This window comes from Lontra canadensis, unplaced genomic scaffold, assembly GCF_010015895.1.
Source record: "Lontra canadensis isolate GAN:19392208 unplaced genomic scaffold, GSC_riverotter_1.0 scaffold37, whole genome shotgun sequence".
Classification (NCBI taxonomy): Eukaryota; Metazoa; Chordata; class Mammalia; order Carnivora; family Mustelidae; genus Lontra; species Lontra canadensis.
The window spans coordinates 12,373,173-12,393,008 of NW_022631031.1; the positions used below are offsets into that span (position 1 = coordinate 12,373,173).

The 19,836-nt window shown below is 36.9% G+C and overlaps 1 long non-coding RNA gene across 1 annotated transcript; it reads right to left on the reverse strand.

The window, feature by feature from the left end:
* Positions 1-14,860: 14,860 nt before the first annotated feature.
* On the reverse strand, positions 14,861-18,947 carry LOC116874483. Its single transcript, XR_004384008.1, has 2 exons — positions 18,909-18,947; positions 14,861-15,182 (listed from the first exon to the last, which is right to left on the reverse strand). It is a non-coding gene; the product is annotated as an uncharacterized LOC116874483 (long non-coding RNA).
* Between the last annotated feature and the right edge of the window lie 889 nt (positions 18,948-19,836).

Sequence of the window (19,836 nt, forward strand, 5' to 3'; positions counted from 1 at the left end):
GTGTGTGTGTGTGTGTATTTATACCTGGGAACTGTGGTGCCATGTAGGGCTATAAAATTTTAAAAAAACACAATTTTTTCTCTTTCAGGAACAGTAAAGCTCATTCCTTTGTAACAGTATTTATAGACTACTCAAGAGTATAAAGATAATCATTAGCATTACTCTGAGACTAAATAAATTAACTCCATGAAGAATATAAAAATGATCACCCAATGAATGAAAATATTTAATATGAATTAGCATATTTAAAATTAGTAGATACTTTAAGGTTTAGTCCACATTTCCTATAAATATATGGAAATAATATATAATAATCCCCATCTTCAATATCCTAAACATTGAATATTAACATTCTAAGCCCACAATTAACAGCCTGAGTAAAGAACATTTAAACCTCCAAGAATAAACAAACATGTCAGACAATCAGAGAAATTATTTTTAGAATTCATAAATCAAAGAACACTTTGCTTTATGTTTTTCCTATCTTAGAGCCTCCTCAGTTTCTTACAAGTAGAACATTAAGAGAAAGTGATTTTAAAGAGATATTGAGCCTCATATATTAAAAATAAAGTGCTGGATTTCATCCAGGAGCAAACTGGTAATTGCGTTAAAATGTAGATGCTGAAATCTCTCCCTGAGCTGCCTCTTGAAGTTGACCAGGTCATGCTAGCAACTGCCAAAAATCCAAAATTGGCACTTCTGAAGTCAGTGTATAGGGGTTGGCCAGCTGGAAAATCGCCTAAGGAGTTCCAATAATTTGAAAATCATCAACATAAATTTTCTCCCTAAAAAGAATGCTTCTTCTGGGGAAACTGAACCACTATTCCAGAGGGCTGTTGACACACAGGCACTTTACAGACAGGACATCCAGGAATTGGCCTGAATTTATGCTCACAGGTCCAAAACTGACACCCACTTGGAAAGAATGGAAATGAGTTCAGTCTCATTTTTTAGGAAAAAAGTCCTAGTTAAAAAAAAAAAAAAGGTCATATTCATGTTTGACACGGAGCTTAATTTTGGCTAAGAGCTCCCTATCTGTGGTAGAATCTTTTAGCAACAGTTCTTAAAAATAGCTTTTGGTGAGAAATCACAGTGATTTCTGGTATAATTAAGAGTGGAATTGGGGAGTTCACTAGTTTTGCCTAACAAAGTTGCCATTAGCTCTGCCAAGAAGACTTTACTGCAAGTAACTTCATGTTACCTGATTGAAATGTGCTGTATGGTATATTAAACATTAAGCCAATAACATCTTTACAAAGCCTTTTGAGGGCAGCCAAGATTCTTATCATTCATCGTGTGGAATGCTTGGAACAACATTTCAGGGCACTCTTTGATCAGCTTATTCCCTCCTATCAGAGAATTTGATTACAAAAACAAGCTTCTTTTGGGGGGTGGTTGTTTTTATTTGCTCTGTGATCTTTTCAACCCCAATAATTCATATTCATGAAGTGGATGATAATCATCAAAAATTTCTAAAACTCTTCCGTGGAAGACACAGCCAGCTCAGCTGAGGAGACAAAAATCTGAGAATTATTACTTGTATTCACTCACAAACTACATTTTAAAGGAATGTTAGCAAAAAGTTTTAATTTAATGTTAGGTATTCACTGAATTAACCAGCAGTGCCATTTTTTCCAGTGAAGGAAACAGGAAGAATGTGAACATAACAATTTAATAAATTATGGAACCAGTGCATTAAAATCTTTTATAAACCTGGAGAAAGATAAAATATTGCCTTATGATAATATACTATTTTCACATAAACCATGGGGGAAAAATGCTTATTTTGGTGCTCTGAGTGCCTAGGAAGGAGTTATTAGTCCAAATTTATAGATGAGGAAAAGGTATAGTTGTTTGATTATTAGTATGGAGGGGTGAGTTACATGAATGAGGTCAGTGAGAATGACAACACAATAGTGTTGGAAAGGAAGATAACAAGGAGGGGGCTGAAGCAATCAGATGAGGGAAGGGTGGCCAGAAGTAGAAGCCACAGCACTTACATCTGTAGCTAATTTTAAGTGCTCTCTTTATGATGAAATTCTCCTTTTTTTTTTTAATGCCTAGTTCTTTTAAAAAGCTGACAGATTAAGCTCTCATTCTGCCTGATGTCCAAACATCTAACTTGATTTGATCATGAAAATCCTTTGTGTATAGCTTTAGAGTGATTTAAGCTGTTGAAAATATTTTACTTTTGACTTTATGGCATAAAATGAGTTTAAGGATGAACCAAAAAAATAAGTGAGCAAATGCACTCATTCAGCAAACACGTTTTGAACGTTCTTTACATAACATGCCCCTCTCATCATACAGCATCATGTCAAGTGTTGCTCTTCAAATATACCATGCCTGTCTAGCTAATATCATCAGCCCTGCCCCCTTGCAATCTCTAGCTCATTAGCCTGTTTAATGTCATTCATAGTACTTATAACTGTCTGAAATTATCTTATCTACTTGTTTATATGTTTATTTTCTGTCCACTGCCTGCCATCCACCTCCAACCAAAAGTTCTTTGAAAGTAGGAGTGTGTCCATTTTCAGTGCCTTGAACAGTGTCTGGTGCTATAGGTACTCAATTTACATTTAAGGAAAAATAAAGGCCTACCAAATTTTACATAATATTTTATATAAAGAAGTAGTTTTGCATATATCATTGCAATTGATTCTCAGAAAAATACTGAGAAGTGACTACAGTTAACATACATGTTTAAGAAACATCGTCCCATGTTTTTTCCAGGTCATAGTTCATACAGTATAAAATCAGTGTTCACAGACTGTAATTGCTGAAAATACCCATGCTCTCAAGATGTCTTCAGTACCATACACTCACCAGATTGAGTTCCATGTGCCTTGTTCATTCTAAGTTCCAGATGTACAACTAAGCACCAAGCTCACATAAACTTTCAGTGAAGTTTTGTTTCCTATATAGGATAAAGCAGTGACAACTACTAGATAATACACTCACTTAGCTCCTCCAATTACCCAGTTGTGTGCAAATGCTAAGGCACGTTTCTACACATTAGGCTAAAAACAATGAGATCTACCAGGGGACGACCTATGTATGTCTCAAAAAGCATTGATACACCTTAGTTAATTTCACTGTTAATTTTTCTTTAAGACAGTGATGCACATTGTATATTTAGAATCTGCTTTTCATTTCTAATTATAACATTGTTGCTGGATTGCTCTGTTCATGTTCTTCCAGTTTACACTGCTAGATTTCATCTCTTAGCTCCACAAACAGTTAAGTGAGATCATGTGTCTGAGATCTGGCCTGAGGATGATGCACGTTTACGGGCAAAGACATTAGGAAACGACACTAATGAATTGAGCTCGGAGGACTTCACTAGAGGTGGAGCCTGGATCCCTGAATTATCACAAAGAGGCACATCCAGCAAGGTTCACCCACTAGACTGTGACTATAAATAAGGATAATATTGGTCCTTTTTTCCCAATGTATATAATCATTATTTCACTCCTTTGTCTAATTTGTCTATAGCAGTTCCATAAAAAATATTAAATAATAATGGGGAAAGTAGGCACACATGCCTTATTTCTAACTTTAGTCAGGATGCTTGAAGTTTTCATTGCTAAGAAAGGTGCTAGCAACTGGTTTAAGAAATATGTACAACTTTACTTACAGAAGTATCACCCTCTTCCTATTTTATAGCATATTTTGTTTTCTTTGACCTGTACTCAGTTGTACTACAAGATTTCATATCTTTAAACAGTTTTGCATTCTTGAAATAAACCCCACTTGGTCATGGCATATTATTCTTTTAGTGTAGTGTAGATTTTATTTTCTGGATTTTATTCAGTATTTTACATTGATATTTATAAGTGAGATGATTTATCATTTTCTCTTTTGTGGAGTCTTTGTCAGATTTTGGAGTTAATGTTATATTAGTTTGGTTTTATTTTTTAAGAATTGGAATGTTTTATTTTCTATGCCTGAAACAAGTTAGATTGCATAAGAATTACCTGTTCTTTGAAGGTTTGAAAACATTTATCCATGAAATTCTTTGATATTTTTGCAGGCAAGGCCCTAATTTAACAACATAATGAATTCCTTTCATGATCATTGTTTTAATTTAGTATAACTCTGTCTTTTTAGTTATTTTGGTCATTTTCAACTCTTTAGAAATTTAGAAATGTGTTCCTGAATTGTTAAATTGGTTACAAATTATATAATATTAGTCTGAAAAGTAGAAATTCAATATTTTTTCAAAAAGGTTTGTAAAGGAGGTATTTCCAAAAGTATGTTTCAAAGATGCTAATAGAATAATATAAAATAATATAAGTAATAATACAAAAATAGATTCATGGTCAGTATAACTGGGAAATTCTTTAAAACAATTTTTAAAGACTTCTTTTTTGTAGGACTTCTCAGAGTCCTTAATATTCTTATGAGCATTTTCTCTTTAAAGGAGGGATGGGGCCTAATGTATATAACATTGCCCATCCTTGACTGTGTAACCTTCCCCCCACTTTCCTTCCAAAAAGCATCTCATGAGACTTGGGTTCTCTGGTACCCACTTTGGGAAAGAAGTCTACAGATCCAAATAATTTTCTTATCGCAGAAATATTTTCAGGATTGATGAGACTAGAATGTTGTGGAATACAATCCCTTCTAGAAAACTCATAATAATACAATAAAAATATATAAACTTCAATGGCTCAGAAAGCCTCTAGGTTTTATTTGACTGAAACATTTTTCATGGTCATACATTTGCTTGCATATCACTCTGAGAAATTCTGAAGACCTTAAATATTATGTAAAAAATGAAATGGCAACTATTTGAATATTTAAAAACATTCAAATAAACTTAGCTTAAGTAACAGGGGACTTTGCACAATTTTTACTTATATTAACTAAAATAATACTTATTTAAGCAGGGGGTATTTTTTTTTTTAATTTTATTTATTTATTTATTTGACAGGCAGAGATCACAAGTAGACAGAAGGGCAGACAGAGAGAAAGGGGGAAGCAGGCTCCGTCCTAAGCAGAGAGCCTGATGTGGGGCTGGATCCCAGGACACTGAGATCATGACTTGAGCCGAAGGCAGAGGCTTTAACCCACTGAGCCACCCAGGTGCCCCAAACAGGGGGTATTTTATATATCATTGATATTGGCCATAAAATCAAGGTGGTATCCAAAATATTATGCGGTCTCCAACTTACAAATGAAGAAATGTTTTATTCTATTTAAGCAAAGCCTTTTTGCAACTCTTCAGAGACTTGATCTTTAGGAACAAGTCTATAATGACATCTGGAAAAGTTCCAAGAAGCTGAAGAGAAAAAGGTTTAAGTGCTAATGTGTGACTGACTACACCTTGTCAATTATAGATGTTACATTCAAACAGAACATGCTCAGAAGCTGATAACTTCCTCCCTTTCTCAGACCTATGAAGGACAACAGGATACAGGCCCCCATGGGAGAGCTATGCTCAAGTAGCCCAGAAACAGAGTGGATGGTTAAAGCCATCTTACATCTGGAAATTCTAACATTATTCTTAGAAAAGTATCACACCCTCAGGCCTAATTAGCAATAAACAAATAATCTTGAATTCTATTCCTTATAGAGGAATTCCTTATAGAGGAATTTCCTTGAGGAAATTCAGAGAGAGAGAAAACAAGAATATAGGTGCTAAAGGTAAATTGCCTCACATATAATGGCTCCTTTTATCATTTTATTAAAAGAAATACCTAAATCAAAATACTAAGCTTCTCCTGGAAATCTACAGAGGTGATATGGTGTACTAGAGATGGCTTGTATAGCTCTCAAGAGCCAACTGTGCACTTCTCTTCCTAACTCTGTGTTCAGTAACCTCATATTGTGGTGGGAGCATTTACATCATGCGAATTGGCAAAATATTAAAATCAGAACTTTGTTTTTATTCTTTAATTGAGAGTTGGTTATTAAACATTTACCAGAGTACTACTGTTAGTCATCTAAAACATATTAATAATTTCAATATCAGTAACTATGAATTATGCTGATTATGATAAATGTGAATTATACAATAAACCATGAATTCACTCATTCTTAGAGTTCACAAAATTTACATGTGCACACTTACATTTTCTCAGTTTAACATACTACAAATTATACCACAATTGATACATAGCTTAATTATAGTAGATAACATTATAGACCTGTTTCATTATTATTTATAAGACTTTGAAAAACATCCTAATACTTAACATAATTAGCTAGTAGTCTTTGGTGTGAAAACTAAATTTAGCAAAACTTGGGACTTACGTGAGTGGTTTGGCAAGTTTTTTTACTTATTCTTTTTTTATATGATAATGAAGTTGTACATCTCAATTTTTTTTTCCCTAAGTTTCTAGATGATCTAGTTCACTGACCTTGGTCTTCAGAGTTTAGCACATTCTATATATGTATTTCATCTAAATGTTTGTCCAGATATTTACAGGAACCATCGATGATATTTTTGTCAAGAAAACTAAAGTTTACAGAATTAAATATTACAGTTACTCAAGATACTCCATCTCTGTGCACTGATTTTAAGTATAAATTTCAAAAAGAGGGAAATTTGTTCTCTTGGTGCTAATCTTTCCTTTGTGTGGAAACTTTTGTGTGAAGTGGTAATCTTAGTTACTTTGTAGCATGTTAGAAAACTTTGATAATCTGATATACCTATAAGTGTCAAAAAGTGTCAAGGAAGATATTGTTATTTTCCAAAATAGTACCTGTTGAAATAATGTATCCACCTCTTTCTACACACACACACACACACACACACACACACCTCATTTTTAAAACCCATATCATCTAAAGTTAATAATGTAATAATGTAATTAATTATAATACATTATTATATATTATATATTATTATGCATTATATAATACATTAATGTAATAATGTAAAGTTAATAAATAACTTTACTTAGAGGAACATAAATACTTCAAAAATACTAATAACAAGTGTTAGGATAGCTAATAACTTTTGTTCTCATATTTGACCCTCTCCTTTCCAGTAGCCGGAGAAAAAGGCAGGAAGAGGGGATGAAAGTTGTGTATGCCTTGCTTCTGGAAAAATTAAAATTCAAGACAGTATTTAAAATTAAAGCTAAAGACAATATTTCTTCTTGCTTAATTCATTTAATTAATTCATCCAATAAAGTCTGATTAATTACTTACTGCATGTTAGGCACTACACTGAAGCTGAACATACAGAAATTAAGCAGCCATGGAAAGTGGATATAAAAATGACATAAGTGGGGGCGCCTGGGTGGCTCAGTGGGTTAAAGTGTCTGCCTTCGCCTTCAGGTCATGATCCCAGAGTCCTGGAATCGAGCCCCGCATCGTGCTCTCTCCTCCGCCGTGAGCCTGCTTCCTGCGCCTCGCCACCCCCTCCCCCGCCTGCCTCTCTGCCTACTTGTGATCTCTGTCAAATAAATAAATAAAATCTTTTTTAAAAAAATGACATAAGTGGAGGGGCTCCTGGGTTGCTCAGTCAGATATGCTCTGCATTTGACTCAGGTTGTGACCTTAGGGTCCTGGGATTGAGCCCTACATGGGGCTTTCTGCTCAGCGGGGAGTCTGCTTCTCCCTCTCCTCCCTGCTTGTGCTCTCTCTCTCGCGATCTCTCTCTCTCTTTCAAATAAATAAATAAAACCTTTTTAAAAAATCACAAGTGGAAATAAGTATAACATGTGCCTTGCTGAAATGGACATAGAACACTGTGGGGTACCAAATGAGTGAGTAATATATTTAATCTAGGGGGGGTGATCATAAAAGTTTTCACAGAGACTTTTCCCAGAAAGATTTTAAAATTAAATGTATCTTTGTATGACAGGTATTTCAAGTGGAGAGTGTCACAAGCAAAGGAACAAAAACGTGTAACAGCAGGGCACATTCAGGGAACTTCCAGTACTTTTAGTTCTGTTAGAGTGTAGAGTTTGGGGAGATGGAGAGAGATTGAAGGTCACGGCACACAGAGAGTAACGGATAATAGGAGAAGAGAATTGGGGATATTGACAGTGTCTACTCTGAGAGAAAATAAGCCTAAACCATAGGCGGTAAAGAAGGGAGGCTAATAGGGTGAAAGAAGAGATTTCTAGACACCGAGTTCTCAATGAGTGAGTTAGGAAACAGAGACAGCGGTGAGAATGTGATTGTATGACTAGACTTTCAGAGGTAGACAATTCAAAATTCTTTCAGACTCAGAGAATTGCCATGGAGGGGGATGACCATGATAAAATAGGAGTGAAGGTACCTGGAAATGAGGAGCTCAAGTAACTGAGAATCTGAGATCTTGGTGAAACCCCCAAATTAATGGTAGGAACTGGGTAAAAAGGAAATGGGAAGCCATAACCTACCTACCTATACTTCTTCTGACTTTTAAAATATTGCAAATTATTTCTTAGTTAAATTATTAAACTTTTCCCCCGACATTTTTTTTAATAAAATTGGTGCTGGAGGAGGATGTGCCTTATTTATCTTCAGACTTCTCGCTTATGAGAAATTGTCACATCCCTTTGTGTGTGTGTGCATGTATGTGTGCATGTGTGCGTGTGTGTGTTTCTATGGTAGAAAGCAGTGGTATGCTCCAGCCAGAGATATACAAAATATGGAAAGAAGATAAGATTGGCATTTGCAATCAAACACAGTGTTTGTTTTTTTGCCAGGAATGGGTTTAGATTCAATTATTATCACTGTTTTTCCAATAAGGAAACTAAGAACTTAGCAAGCTTAAGTAAATTAGTAAGAAGCAGGGCTGTGAATAAAATCTATGCTGTCTGACAATGCCTCCGTTCTTAATATTATACTGGGCTAATTACTTTATCATTTAAATAGGAATAACATCTACCTCATAGAGATAAAATTAAAGATTAAAAGTAAAGACTAAAAGTGGTTGAGTTGTTAACTCCCTCTGCCTGGAGGTCAGGTGTTTGCTTAAGAATGTGTGCATGTGTTTTTGGGATTTTTTTTTGTAGTCATTTAGTTGTCAGCTCATTCAGAAAAAACTTCGTAAGCGTTCAAAGAACATGTCATATATTGAACTATGATGACTGAATCTGATAATGTATAGGCATAAAAATAATTATATTCAGAAAGATAAGCTTTCAAAATATTTTATTTAAAAAAAAGTACTTTTTACATATGTAGCAATGTTCTAACCAAATTACCCATCACTTCATTAACTCATTACTATTCATTGCTACATAATAAACATTAGCACTAGGGCACCTGGGTGACTCAGTCATTAAACATTGCCTTCGGCTCAGGTCATGATCCCAGGGTGCTGGGGTTGAGTCCCGCATCGGGCTCCTTGTCCAGCAGGGAGCCTGCTTCTCTCTTTGCCTCTGCCTGCCACTCTGCCTGCTTGTGCTCTCTCTCTGACAAATAAATAAATAAAATCTTTAAAAAAAAAAAAAGTATTCAACATTTGCAATGAGATCTAAAATGCAACCAATGTCCTAATCAGTATCGGATTTCTTGCAATGCTCCAAAATTATAAAATCAGTTTTCAACTATACCTGTTTTATTTTAATTATATGAGATTTTTAAAAATTTGCTTTCAGTTTTCTTCTTTCTTCCCTTCTTCCTTCCTTCCTTTCTTCCTCCCTTCCTTCCTTCCTTTCTTTTTCTTTTTTTTTTCTTTTTTAGGATTTATTTGTTTATGTGAGAGAGAGAGCTTGAGAGAGGAGAGGTCAGAGGGAGAAGCAGACTCCTTGCTGAGCAGGGAGCCCTATATGTGGGACTTGATCCTGGGACTCTAGGATCATGACCTAAGCCAAAGGCAGTTGCTTAACCAACTGAGCCACCCAAGTGCCCCCTTTAGGTTTTTTCCTAATGTAGTGGGCTACAAAACCCCCATTGTTTGTGTCTATACAGACAATTTTCCAGCATTGCCCTTATTCTGATAGCAGATGGGTTGCCCTGGCCAAAGAGAGTAGACATGTGAGCCATGCCTGGCCAATCACAATTCCCTAAACATTTTGGCTCAGTGACCTACATGGTATACAAATAACAAGAAATGGTTTTGTTTTCAGGTTTTTTGTTAAGTTGATAAACCAGGAACACCTGTTTCTGTGGTCTTAGGAACATCTTTACCATCAGCATGAATGAGGGCTGTTCTCATAGGAGGAAAAATGTCCACCAAAGAGAGATGATTCTGGAGATGAAGGGAGACAATTCAATTAAACTAAAACTGCTGGTACCCACAGATCAACTATTAATTGCAATCTGCCCACTTATTAATGCCATGAACAATAAATTTCCAAACCTGAATTGTTTCCTGTATCTTATTATTCAAAAGGCCATGGCTAGTACTTCAGAGTTAGATCCAAAGCTGGTTTCTAATTCCAACTAGTTGGTCAATCTCGGACAAATCATATTTTCTCCCTGGGTGTGAGCCAGGGAGAAATGATTGATATGAACTTAGTCTCTTGGTCTTTGTTCTAATGTTCCATGATTCTATGACCTGAAGACACAAATTAAAGTGACTCTCACACTCTATCCTAGTTTTGATCAAATAGCATTCCTTCTGGAACCATTTCCCTGATTCTTACGCTGTATTATTCCTACATAGTAGAATTGACAGAAAAGAGAGTACAGAAAGAAAGCATAACCAGTGGTATTTTGCAGAGTTTAATTTTTGATTTGGCACTGCTTTCATGAGAATATGAATTGTAGATAAGTTACTTAAATGAAAGTTATTCGTTCTCTATAGAAACAATCCAAGTATATTTCTTTATGTTTATTACTAGTTTATGTTAGAACTTATTATCTAAACTTGAAACTATAATAAAGTCTATACTAATTAGATTTGATTCAGAAAAGTTTATTAAACACTTATTCCAATGAAAAAATAATTTACATATCACCCAAACTGGGTCTCTTTGGGTCTCATGCTTAACGCTTTGCTTTGCACATTAAACGCTCAATAAATGTTTGTAAATTAAATTAAATTAAAGGAGTTGCTTTTACTGCAGCTCATATGCCCTCCCATGATTAATGAATCATCACTAAGTGAGAAATTAATGAGTATGCTTGGCACATCAGGAAAAAAAAAATGTTCTGTTTTGGAGAGGGACAAAATTTCACAGCAGGGGAAGAGAGGCAACTCCAGGAATTAACAAGAAAGAAGTTTGCAATTACAGCTACTGACATGTGGATAAACTCAAAATAGCTGCTAAAATCACTACCTGTGAACTGACATACAAACTAGCTTCAAATTAATTAAGACTTCATGAATCTCTTCTCCATACAATTAGAAAAGAACAGAGGATGGAAGAATCTACCCAGGCCAGTTCCAAAGCAGAGACAGCTCCAAAGTTAAGATTTCTTACGGCTGCCATGTTTCCAGTCCCTCTGCCCCTATTTCTCTACCTATTTCCCATAATCAAAGAACCAGAGCACACAGAAAAAAATCTAAGAGTAAAACCAGGCAACCTGACTCAAAAAAAGAAAGCAACTGGGGATGGATCCCAAAGTAGGAAAAGGGAGTAATTCTGAATCCACACGTGGTATGTTGGAGAATGTAGTGAATAGAGAAATATAAGCAGTCAGGCAGGCAATTAATGGCAAGAAGATGCCAGTAGAGAGCCAATGGGGAGCAGCTATAAGCAGTAAGAAGTCTGGATGAGCAAACAAACAGGAAAGGTTGCAAAGGCATCTAGGAGTCTGGTGGTAGGTAAAATTGGGTAAGATTCAGGGAGAAGAGCGAGTCATGCAGAAATTAAGTAGGAGATGGACAAAGCTCACATTTTGGTCAAAGGCTTGATGACACTACCTATTGCAACTGGGGCATAAGCAAGGGGTAAGACCTTCCTTAGGCCTGATGCTGAGTCAACAAATCACTGTCCCAAAGCCCAATAATATTTCTCAACTATGAACAGAATTGGTCCTGGGCCCGGACCAGCAGAAAAATGATTGAGATAGTGTGTGCCAAGTGTCTAACAGAAAAGAGACACTTCACTAACACCATTTCCTTTTTTATTTTCTTCCATTCTTTCATTGGAGGGCCAGAAATAGAAAAATCACACAACTAAAACACTCACTATACTTTTGCAGTGTATACCCAACCCCATCAACATCTGACCACTTGGATTCTTAGCCTAGCATTTCCATTATTTGTTTTACAGCCACTGATAGCATTAGGCTCATATGAAATATTATGTGCTATGAATAGACAATAAATACAGAATTATTGGCCTTGGGAAATAATAAGAAGAGTTCATGAAAGAAAGCAACAAGCAAGGGGACCTGGATTTCAGAATCCCAGCAAAGTAGCTCGAGGCCCTCTCAGAACATTTAAGAATCTCCACATGTAGGAAGGAGGACACCATTACTTCTCATCAACTCCATGGATGCTGTTGAGTGTGGTTATTGGAAATGAAAGGCTGGTATTCATTCAGAATAACTTGCTAATTTATACAAGTAAAGAGAGTAAAAGAATTGGTTAAAATATTATACCAGTGTCTTCTTTATGACTGCTCTATTCCAAAATTTTTGCATTGATACCCCCCTACCCTCCCTTCCTTTTGGATCTGATAAAATATAGCACTCAATAATTTCCTCTATAATTCTTCTATTACTTGGTATCAGTGCCCGACAAACATGAGTGGTTGTATTTTTTGGTCAAGACATGTATGGGAGTGGAATATAGTTTTCAGATTTAACATTGACTAACACTGACATTGCAATATAATGGCAATTAAGTATAATTCTGAAAAAAAGAGAGAATAATGATCTACTGAAACAAATTCCTCCTATCCTTGTCAATTAATTCTAGTCTAACAAGTTTCTCCCTCGCTGCAGTTATATCCACCCACAGTAATCTTCACATAGTCATAGACTTTTTAGTACTTGAAAGTTTAAAAATCCATGTGAACTAGTTTTCTTCAATTATATTGGGATTTACTTATCTTTTCTAGTAATAGGCAGTCATCACAACATTATTAAAAGTTAACTTTTTTCTTTCCTGGCTAGGACATGATACGGTTATGAGAATTTGATTAGGTTAAAATTATAATGACATATGTTAATTTTATGACTCTCAACTGAAAATGATGCAAAAATTTAAATCCAGAATTTTTTTAAAAATACAGACTTGATATGTGATGAAAGAAAACTTGTTAAATTTTACATCAAAATAACTGCTAAAAAGAAACTATGAACACATTTTAATATAGGACGTTGTAACAATTAGTGTTCACTCCTGCCAACAGGTTATTTTCTCCATTTATGATTTTAGGTTTTACAGTGTAATCATCAGGCCAGTAATAGTTAATCAGGGCATAAAATAAAGTTAAAATGTTTTACCAGCCTTATAAACATTTGTGCTGCTAAATTTTTCACTAGTTGAAAGCAACAAGACAGCCTGTTAGGTAGCTGAATATAGAGTATATTGGAATTGCGCCATATGCTGTTTCAAAGAAACATCGACTTAGCTAAGAACATGCTTTTGATTTATTAGTTGACTTCTGTGCAGACATATGTGATTTCTTGATTCTTTTATTCGTGTCACACTTTTGATGCAATCAACCCTCATGTTCTCTTCTCCTTTTCTTCAATCCCTGGGAGAAAATACAATCAATCACTGAGGAAATGTGGTAGGGTAACAGCCCTTTTTCTAATACAATTTTCTTTTTTTATCCTGATGTTTTAAAAAATATATTTTTGAGAGAGAAAATAAATGAGGTGATTTAGTGGTGATCTTCCTCTCTGCACATTTTCAAATTTGGCCTGCCTTGATTTGTCAATTTTGATATTGGAAATTGATAGAAAATGATAAAATTCCTCTTACTCTTATACTAATTTGTTCCTAAGGGGGAAAAAACAGTTACAGTTTGTCATATCATCCCATAACTAGAATTCTAAAATAAAAATGGGATTTGAAAGACTAGACAGGTAATCGGTATTTGCCTCAGATGCCAAGTGCCAAGCCCGATAAAGGAAGTGCATTTTATTATGACTTAGCACTTACCAAAAACATACTACATGATGAGGATTATGCCCTTTGGCATAATGCCCTTTACCTGGATTATCACAGATATTGTTCCAATAATTCATAATTCAAATATTGGCCTTGGCCCCATTTTGCAGTACAGGAACTGAGTCTCAGGACTTACATCACTGTCCAAGGTCACACAGCTAGTAAGTTACAGAGTCATGATTCAAACCAAGGCCACTTGGCTTCATGGCCTGCAATCCTAAATTGTTCCCTCTCTTATCAACTTTAAAATATGGTAAATCACCTAGACTCTCTTAGTTTCTGTTTCCTATTCTGTTCTCTAAAGCATGAATAATATCATCTACCCCTTCAGACAGTTGGGAAGAATAAGCTGATTAAAAAATGTGTGAAGAGTTGAGAGCAGTAAGGTATAGACTTTCATGGATCTAAGGAAATTTTAAAGGCTTTTTCTTTTTAGAGATTAAATTTTCATAAGTGACCTGCCCAGATTTTCTTACAACTAAGAACCTTCACTGAATCACACAACTATTTTAGAATCAAGGCTAGAACCCAGTCAACTATATTCTTTATCCAGCTAGCTTGAAATGGAACCTGATCATTTCTGTACCTTGAATACTCACTGAACAGCCATCTGATATAACAGGAAAACAAACACTTCAAATTGAAAGGATAAGACAAACTGTTACTATCACTAAAACTACTTAGGGAGCCTTCATGCCAAGTGGTAAGGTGAAATACAGGGCAGGTTTCAGGGATTCTACAGACCAGACCAATGGAAGAGATAGGGATAAAGTACTAAAATACATATAATTATTCCCATCCTCCCACTTTCTGAGAAGGAAAGATACTCTGGATACTGGTTTGGTTTATCCCAATTGAGGGGGTTGGCAGAAATGCAGAAATGAAGAAACACAAACATAATGAAACATAAGACATAGATTCTGTTCCTCTTGAATCCATAGTAGTTAGAGTCCAGCCTTATCACTCCACCAAAAGTGCTTTAGCCCAGGTCACCAATGACCTGTGTGGTTCAAGCAAGTAGTCAATTTTCAGTCTACATCCAGCTTGACTTTTCAACAACATTGAGCGCAATTGCTAGTTTCCACCTAAAATCCCTTTTCTTGCTTTTTCTCCTCCCTCCTTGGTTTCTCCTCCTCGTTCTCCTCAACTGGATCCTCCTCTTCTCCCTGATTCTTAAACGTTGGAGCGTCCCAGGACTGGTCCTTGCTCCTCTTTTCTATGTGTTGTCACAGAAATGAAAACAACAACAAAAACATGAGTGAATTTCTAGCAAAGAGAGGTAAGACAAATAGGCAAAAGTGAGAAGCTAACCTAGATAACAAGACTGCTTGTAGAAGTTTTGAAAATGCATGAGAGGAAGAACAAAGACATGGAACCCAGTGATTGTCTGAATGTCTAATGAACAGGATTTTCTGCAACATGGTATTTCTAACATACACAAAATGATCTAGTAACAGTATTGCAAGTAGGAGGTGAAGGCTAAAAGGAGCGTGAGAACTAGAAAATGTAAAACAAGCAGGATGAGGGTCCACATGGGATTGTGTGAGCAAATGTCCTACGGCAGAATAAAGCAAAATCTTTCAGGTGGTCAAAATGCCTTAAAGAAAGACATCAAAAGAAGTGGCTCTCCTTTAAATGAATGTACCCTTAAGTTACCAGCAGTTGAGCCTAGGGAAAGAGACATGTCTCAAAAAAAATCATGGGTGTGACTATTGGTATATCAAGTTAACCAGAATTAAAGATGCAAAGCTATGTTTTTATGAAAGTTGTGTTGTCACCAGCCTGGACTCAAAGAGGATTGTGACCATTTGTTACTATGTCCGTTGATCTCCTACCATTCAGAAGCCGAAAGCGGAGGCTGAGAAAAATCACTCAGTCCTCAGAGAAGGGATAGTCTCCAATGCCTTCTGCATGTGCAGTCAAGGAGGATTATGCAGATGGAAGGGGAAAGAACTAATAAGGGTCTTGGAAAATAGTGGAAAACTGGAAATTAATCAAATAACATTTCTGTTCTCCCATGGTAGAGGGCTATGTTGGTCTAGTTCCTCTGGATGCAAAGGGAGGATTAAACACAGAACAATCTTACTAGGGAAAAATCCTATATGAAAAGAGAGAGAGCAAGATGCAGCTGAGAGAGCCATCAGACCATGATACAAGTATGTCCATGACTGAAGGGGAGAAAGAGAAAACACTGGGAAGCGTTCTAGACTGCTAAGAAGTTTAAGCAAAGTCTAACAAATCCATGAGGGAGTTGGCATTTCCCAGTCAACCCACTCATAATTCAAGCTTGGCCTTTTTCTTCCTTTTTCCATATGTGAATATTGTCATTTATCCCATATGAATGTGAACTGTTTCTGGTCCCCTTTTATAACTGGAATGAAAAATAATGCATTTTGCAAGTCAATGGCCACATCCTTATACCTGAGGCCTTAATTGAACTATTTTAGCAACAACACCATATCTGGCAACAACAGCTTCAATTGGGATTACTACTTGGTTAGGCCTACAGTAGTTGATAGCCATTTTCCTGGATCCATCTGGTCTCTGCAGGGGTCAGGCTGGGCAAATAACTTGAGATATAATAGAGACCACCACCCCTGCATCATCTAGGTCTTTAATAGTGACACTAATCTCCACCATTCCCACTGGGATAAAACACTGTTTTGATTTTCTATCTTGGCTGGGAGTTAGAGGGGATTAGTTTTAGAGGTTTCCATTTGGCCTTCCCTGTTATAATATCACTTACTCTGCAGGCCAGGGACCCAATGTGGCAGTTAATCTCATTCCAAGTATATATCGATTCTGATTCGCATTCAGGCCTGGGGAAATGACCATTGGGTCTATGGAACAAGTGGACGCACTGTGAGCTGAATTTTAGTCAGGACTTTATTTACTATTTATTTACTTCATTTACTATTACCTGGTCCCCATCACCCCACTCCAGCAGGAGACCAGGAGGACCCGTTGGTCTCTGGTTATCAATGTCATCTCAGACCCTGAGTCCAATAGTCCTCATCAATCTTGTTATCCCTCTTTCCCCAGTGTACTTTTACCCAGATAAAAGACTTTAAGTCTCCTTGAGTACGGATAGGAGAATTGCCATGGTATATACTTTTCTTGGGGTTGAAGAGCCCTTCCTCTTAGGGACCTAGACACTTGTTTAGTCAGTGGGTTCCAGACCTGAAAATTGACTGTCTCTGAGAACTGAGCAAGGGATCTTAGTTTCTTATTGTGCAGGACTGTTCTCAGCCTCTTGCTCATTTATCATTTTCTCTTTTCTCCCCACCCCCCTTTCCTTTCTCCCTCTCTTTCTCTCTTTTTTACTTATTGATGTTAGGCAGCACTATTATTTGCCCTTGGGGACACATGCTTTATTTACCATCTCTCCAACTCCTGGTGACCTTGCCAGATTTTAAATTAATTGTGGCCTGCTGGCTTCTGGTGCCACCACCTGGCCTCTACTACTGATGGGCCCCATAGGACATCAACTCATGAAGTGAGCAGAGCTCTGTGACCAGCTAGCATCATTACTGGCCTATATCTTTCTCACCAGCACATACCTGATGACTTTGGTGAATGGTATGTCCTCTCAACCCTCCCATGGGACCCAATCTAATGGTGGATTTTCTGGTCTTGCCTAATATACCCACTCCAACATTCCCACTTCTCTAAAGCATTTCTGCCCCCTTTCTCTACCATCTTCCAGGCCAACTCAGGCATTCCTAACTTACTGAGAGTTGGCCATTAATTTTTTAGGGTTCTAGGAGCCACCACAGTAGCACACTGTCCCATGCCTAGGGTCTTTGCTATGGTGGTCATCCTTATTTCCCAAGAAAGTGCCCCTGACCCCTTGACCATGCACCCTTAAAAAAATCCCATCCCTACTTATTGGTGTGGCAGCCAGGGACAGTGATGAGGGTAAATCTGAATGGAACACAAGAAGAGGCTTCTGCAGCATCTTCCAGCCTAGCTAAAGTGCCAGCCCTTTCTGTGAAAGGGAATGCTGGTCACCTCCACACATCTAGAGGGTTCAGAGGGACAATAGAGTCAGCATCCTCAGGCATATCCAGAGTTCTCTGTACCACTTCTCAGGATCCCCACGTGTTCCCTACTAGGCCTTTGAGCTTCCCCTAACAGATCTACCTTGGCTGAGTGTCCAACATCTCTGCAACTCTCAGAATTAGTTCTCCTCCCAACCATTTGACTGTACCTGCCTTTAAATACTGCAAAAACCACTCAAGCTCCCTAAATTTCACATTTAGTCATTAACCATTAAAAATTAGTGGGCAAACTTCTATTGTCCTTATTCTCCACAGTTTCATTTCAATATGGCAGTAGCCAGCCAACTCCACTGTCTTTTTTTTTTTTTAAGATTTATTTATGTGAGAGACAGAAAGTGAGAGAGAGCAAGAGAGAGAGCATGCACAAACAAACAGGGGGTGGGGCAGAGGGAGAGAATCTTCAAGCAGACTGCCCACTGAGTGGGAAGCCTAATGCAGGGCTCAATCTCATGACCCATGAGATCATGACCTGAACTGAAACTAAGAGTCAGAAGCTTAACTGACTGAGCCACTCAGGTGCCTCTCCATTGTCTTTGTAGGCTTGGCTGCCCTGTTTTGGTCATCTGTGGCCATACCTAACCTTCCCATGCCAGTGACTTATATCTTTAGTACAATGTTTGGTTCATTTGTGGCTGATTGAAGGATGATTTCAGTTTAGTCCGGTTTCCATCTCATGTAATGGCCCAAAGCAAAGCCAGCTTCACAGGCATGTGACTTATGCAGGGCCTTGCACTCAGAAGGGCTCTTCTATTCTAACCATGAAATTCTCCGTTATTTCATATTTGAACTTGTTTTATAAGTAAAGTCCAGTGGGACAATGGAACATACATGTGAGCAGAGGAGACAGAGTAAAATGCATGTCAGACTGTTTTATTTCTTACCTCCCAATCTCGATGTGTGTTCATGAGGTCCATGAGCACAGGAATTCAAAGATACCACACAATAAGCTGAAGTTTAGAGAGACTCAAATCAAGCACACAGTAAGTGTGTTGTGTCTACAACTGAGTGAGCAAGGACACCAATAATCCCAAGAGGCTATGCTTTCTATTCCAACCAGAATTGTTTCAAACACAGAGAGAAAACAATGGTGTTTTTAAAAATATGACCTGTCAAGAAACTTTATCATATTCTTTCTTACATTAGCTCCCTGTATTAGTGAACTACTTTATATTAAAAATGATGACACAGAAGCAAAGAAAAAACAGGGCGACCCACATTTCCTTCTCCTTTCAGTCCTTCTTTACTCATCAATAAATCAGAAGTAGAAAGTATTAGTAAAATGTGTGTATGTCAATAAGTGATATAAGAACAGCTGAGTTAGTTTTGTGCAGTTTCCACTGTTCTGATACGGGGAAAAAAAAGATATTCAGTTATAAGCTACAAAAAAAGCTACAGTTTTGGTGATTTCACATATAAGCCAAATGCTCTTATATTTGCATTTAAAATAGACATTGCACAATATAAAGACAAATGGCAAAATCAATGCTAATAATTTAAACCTTAAATTTTCCTTACTTAGAACAACATTAAATGGCAAATTAAAAATACCATGACAATAGAGACAATGAAGGGAAAAACTTTACATTTCAGTAACTTTAATGATACATTCCCCCCCTCCTTTTTGAAAAAGAGGCCCCATATTTTCATTTTGAACTGAGCGCTGCAAATTAGGGACCCAACCTTGGTCACCAGCTAGTTATTTAGCTTCTCCCCACTTCACTTATTTATTATGGAGTCATTAAGTGAAAAGCAGGTTCTGGCTGCAGGTGCTCAAGTCCCTGAAGGTGGCTCCCAGCCGATGTGCAGGTT